Here is a 5753-nt window from a genome sequence, read left to right on the forward strand (position 1 = left end):
CCTTTGCACCCAGGATACAATTGACACAAGGGTGATACATTTCATAGCCTATCTCACCTCTATCTGACTCTGTGTCTCATTTCCACTTACCCTCCCCTTACCTCTGGCCCCTGGAATGCAGGTGTGGAAGACCTAAATATATAACCATGGATTCATATTTATTATATTTATTTGTATTTATTTGCATATTTATTTTTATTTTTTTATTTATATTTATATATTTATTTGTATTTATTTTTATATTTATATATATTTTAAAATATGTGTATTTCACCCTGTAGAAACCGGACCCTTCCACTGTGCATTCTTGTTCCTCACCTCCTCTTTCTGTTTCTTACCACCATGTTTGAGACTTTAAGACCTTGATCCCAGGCCCCAGAATGACTCCCCCAACCCTTGAATTTCAACCTTTGGAAGGTCTCTTTCTGTCCTATTATATGCACTGTCATGCACCTTGATCCTCTAGAATGCATTCACCATGGACTCTCATGAATTACAGGATTTCCGCCCTCTTTGTAGAAACAGAAAGACCTGGAAGTCCATCTAGGCTCAAAAAACAAGAATCCAAAGAACAAGAAGAGTGGACACGGAGGATTCCTTTTGATGGACCACAAATGCAACTCTGAAGAACACTTTCTGTGAGGTCTGCTACTTGTTGATGTCTTTATTTCCTTTCTATGCAGGAAACTCTGGCTTTCATGTCCATTGCTCATTCACTCCATTGCGATCTTAACAGTGTCTTCCTACTAGAGCTTTCCTGTGGGGTAGGACATGGGTAGAAACCACCTGGTCCAGCAGGGTTGGCTGAGATAAGAAGCTCATTTGCATGCATATTCTATTTCAAGAGATGCCAGGCCTCTCTTTCTAAAGCTTGCTTGTCACATGTAGCAAAGAGGTGACAATTACTAGGAAACTTTGAGCAGTCTCAGAGGTGCTCTTCAAAGACTCCTACTCATGAAAGAGGAAATATACTTGTTTTATGTCTGGTTTTGTCTGCTACTTAATTTTTTTCATTAAAATATTCTTCACTAGAATAAGAAACTTTAAGCAATACTTTCCCAATAAAGTACTGAAATTTAATTTTATTTTTTTAAAAAACCTTGATTTCTGTTGGTGTATGCATGAAATAGGAAATTCTACATTTTTAAATAAAATATAGAGTTCATTACAAATAATCATATTTTCTTTTTTTAAAAGATTTTATTTATTTATTTGACAGAGAGAGCCACAGTGAAAGAGGGAACACAAGCAGGGGGAGTGGGAGAGGGAGAAGCAGGTTTCCCACTGAGTAGGGAGCCTGATGTGGGGCTCGATCCCAGGACCCCGGGACCACAACCTGAGACGAAGGCAGATGCTTAACAACTGAGCCACCCAGGCGCCCAGAAATAAACATATTTTCTTAAAAAAGTGTAAGAGTATAGTTTTTATGTTTCTGTAATGCAGCAATGAGATTTGCTAACAGTTGTGTAGTTTACCAGCAATAGTTATCATCGTCCTCTACGAATTTAAAATTTACATACTTAGTTCTCTCTTGCAGTCCTTTGTAGCAGAATTTATATCATGGCATAGTTTCTTCTCATTTAGGAAATCAATGCACTGAAAAATGTACAAAATTTTATTTCTCTAGCACTTGTTAGCCACGCTTTTACAAATGCAATCTAGTGTATGAGAAAGGTCCTGGAGATAAAGCATTCAATCAGTGTCAATGAAGTTACAGAAGGACACTGACCAAAATATTGTCACTGGGCAGCTACGATTTACCAATTTAATATCTTAAATTTACATATGCTCAATTTATATTGAGTATTTACATATACTTACATTTAGTCCTAAAGAGAGGGTTTTATATTCAAGCTGAGACTTTTCTTTGAACTGCTAAGGACATGACTTTTTAAAATTTCTGAGAGATTTATACTTTAAAAGTTGGTGGTTACTACTGCATATTTCATCTTTTTAAAAAGATTTTATCTATTTATTTGAGAGACAGCAAGAGAGAGAAGGATCACAGAGGGAGAGGGAGATGCAGACTTGCCGCTGAGCTGGCCGGAGAGTCTCATCTGGGGCTTGATCCCAGGTCCCCGAGATCATGACCTGAGCAGAAGGCAGAATCTTAACCGACTGAGCCACGCAGGCGCCCCTGCATATTTCATCTTTTGAGGGCAGAAAGATGTTTCCTCTAGTACTACTTGGCAGGGAAGGACAGAATCATAGGATGAGCATGTGTTTGCACATGTGTGTTTGCATGTCAGTGTGTGTGCATGTGAATTCTTGTGTGGCTTTAGATGCTAAATTATTTGAATCTGGAGTTGGTAATAGAAACAGAACACACACACAAAATCCAAAAAGTAATTACTTGGAGAATCAGAAGAATAGGAATGTATATCTTTAGAAATCATTTCTTTTTTAATTTCTAAAATATTGTATAATAAAAGCAATAAAGATTATGTAATAAACTTCCTCCTTCAAATAATGCCCAGAGCAACCCTGTGAGGTTTAAACTCATTTTTACAGAAGCAGAAACTGAAGCAGAGTGAGGTTAGGGGGCTTGCTTAGTCAGCCAGCTGTTGGGCCACAGAGTGAGGGTCTGCGGTCAGGAGGAGCAGGCTGCCAACTCCGTACTGCAGCTCTGCGCATATTGTCTGAGAATCCTGTAGGAGCTGTCCTGTTCTGTCCCTGTAGCGCACAGCCATTCAACCTCGGGCCCTTGGCCTTCCCCTCCGCAGAATGAGCTAGAGATGGAACACTTCCCCTCAGGTAGGAAAAACCTGACAAGGATGTGTTTTAATTAAGTTTGAGTAAAATTTCCATTCCAGAAAGGGTGTGAATTTATTCTCTTTCATAATTCTTCAGGGCCATTGATAGCCTATCTTCTAATTAAAGATTTTGTACCAAAATTGTATTAGTGGATACTTGGCTCTTCAAACTCATTTCAATCTAAGAATATATTTTCAAACCTACAGAACTGAAAAGAGTAAAGCACCTTAAAATTCGTGTTGATATACTCAAAAGGAAACTTGGTATTTTCACTTAAAACCTTGGCTCAGCATTTCACAGTGTATTTTCGGAGGAAACACTAGTGTTTCCTGAGTACATTTCTAATAGGAATTCCTAATAAGGAAAAAATATTCTAACACTATATTATACTATACACACATACATGTGTACAAACATATATATATAAAATGCAAAAGCTAAAAATTTATAATTTAAAAATTTCTATGATGACTTGTTTTTAAGAAAAAGGGTATTGTGTCTGTGAAAGGAGCATCACCTGAAAGATGCTCTGATAAAGAAAGCTCAGTTTCCTGGGCATGAACTATAAGCAGGCTTTCTAGCATGTTCTATGAGTGGCTCTGTGCTTGTCTTTTCAGTGTTCTGTGCTTCCATATCCATGATTATATAACCATGTTAGCCATCTGACATATAATTTAAGATGTGACTGTGACTTTATTTGATGTCTTCTCTGTGCCAACCACTTGCTACGTCCCAGGATTATAAAGACAAACAGGACGTTGAATCTGCCTGTAGAAGCTTGGCAACCGGTCAGAGACAGTGAGCCAATCTGTGCTAGAGCATAGCATCCCCCATGTTGACATACAGGCACAGGAAAAGTGATGCTTGAATGGAATTTGGAAAGTTAAGACATTAAGCATGGAAGAGGTGCAGGCTAATGCTAAAGAAGCTAACATTCTCCTCTGAAAGGACTTATTTTTTTTCCATGTAAACCTTTTGTTTTAATAGATAAGACCTAGTCATGGCTTAGATTTTAAATCACATTTACAGATAAGGAACGCTTCTAGGCCCAGACAGGTTAACAGCGAAGCTACTAGTGCTGGCAGGAATGCATGCCCCCCATGCATTTGAAGCCTAAAGAGCAGAGACTGAATGTCAGAGAACACCATACACAGCACCCTCCAGACTCGAGAACTGACAGCAGAAGACGAGAGGAAGAGCAGAGCCTCGGGGAAGCGCTGGTAACCACCATCTGATACCTTCACCTTCATGCTACAGAAGCAAATGAAAGTTGTGCTACTTTTAGATAAGCTAAGAAGGAGGTTTCCTGATCACAGTAAGTGAAGCTTTCTCTCATGTTAACAGTTAGGCCAAGGGCATTAGCTACAGAGAGGATCCACTGATAAATACAGAATATTAGAACAGCAAAGAGGAAGCCACACAGATATCTTGTTTCTTCAAATATCAGAAACTTCCGCATTACAGCAGGAGAGCAGTGGATGAATTCCACCTCATCCAAAGGTTTAGTCCAAAAACTTCCTGTTGGCATGTGCACCAAATAAGGCTCCCCGTACTTCTGGCATCATCTGCTGGGCTATGAGATCCAGCCGGCTTTCTAGGGTATTGGAAACTTTTATTTTACGATCCCCATTGTAGATATCAACTCCACCAGCTATTTCTTCAGGCAGGTAGGCCTCCTGATTAATTTGGACATCAACATCTATTTTGGTGGCAATTTTGTACATAGGAATTGTTTTTTGCACTTCAGCCTTTACCAGAGGGAAATTCTGCTTCCTGCAATGAATAATCATTCGGGGCTCCAACAATTGGTACAAACCCTGGAGGACCAGTCCATCCAGCAGCACTTGGTACCTGGTTGTATCTTTTAACACTTTGCTGAGTCTCTGTTTTGCTTCATTTAGTAGGTCTGTAATAAGGTCATCTCTTGCTCTGAGGACTTTGAGCCTTGCTTGATTCATCAAATTAGACATCTGAATTTTCTTCTCATAGTATTCCATAATCTTCAGTCTTTGGGTTTGTACAAGATGACCTTTCTCAATGTTGAACTCTTCCTCTGCTTCACATTTATTTCCTCTGCTTTCTCATTGGCTTCTTGTTCAATAAAAGCCATCATATGCTTAATCTGCTTTTGCATGTCAGCATCACTGAGGGCCATGGTGAAAGCTGTGCTAGGCCGGAGGCCCACTGGCTCTAGCTTAGGTTGGAAGGGGGCAGTGGAAGGAAGGGGAAAAGAAATCCAGCCTGAAAGGACTTCTTTTTTATATTATGCCTACTCCATATCTTTAAGGAAAAAATAAACAATAAAGCTATATGGTTTCACTGATTAGTCTCAACCGTCAATTTTTTTTTTTTTAAAGGTTTTATTTATTTATTTGACAGAGAGAGAGAGACACAGCGAGAGAGGGAACACAAGCAGGGGGAGTGGGAGAGGGAGAAGCAGACTCCCTGCTGAGCAGGGAGCCCGATGCGGGACTCGATCCAGGGACTCCAGGATCATGACCTGAGCCGAAGGCAGTCGCTTAACCAACTGAGCCACCCAGGCGCCCCTCAACCGTCAAATTTTTAAAAAGAATTTTAGAATACTTTTCTACTTGTAATAATTTTGAATATATTTATTATTTTTAGGGACTAAAATGGTCTAAAGGTAATGGAAGTCTAAGTTTTATTAACAATGGTCGTAGATGCTAGGTATTATATTATTAAATCTACTTGAGAAAAATGAACGAAATTGCCAATTGCCATTCCAAAACCATGCTGGGCTTTTACCTAATATAATATGAGTATGCCAGTAATGTATAACCTGAAATCTGTCATGGAAAGCCCTGCATGGCAAAATAAAAAATGTCAGCTGAGACATTTTAGAGTTGAATTTGTCAGTCTTCAAAATAGTGTTTTGAAAGTAGGCCAAAAGCCCTCAGCCCATTTATTTTCACGTTGTATTCTTGTTTCATCTGTCCCCTTATCTGGGTGCATAAGCCATCTTGTACAGTGCAATGTCA

At 39.2% G+C, this 5753-nt stretch overlaps 1 pseudogene; it reads right to left on the minus strand.

The window, feature by feature from the left end:
• Positions 1 to 4256: 4256 nt before the first annotated feature.
• Positions 4257 to 4909, minus strand: LOC118014712 (annotated as a pseudogene).
• Between the last annotated feature and the right edge of the window lie 844 nt (positions 4910 to 5753).

Source organism: Mirounga leonina, unplaced genomic scaffold (genome assembly GCF_011800145.1).
Source record: "Mirounga leonina isolate KUSES-001 unplaced genomic scaffold, KU_Mleo_1.0 Mir_165, whole genome shotgun sequence".
NCBI lineage: Eukaryota > Metazoa > Chordata > Mammalia > Carnivora > Phocidae > Mirounga > Mirounga leonina.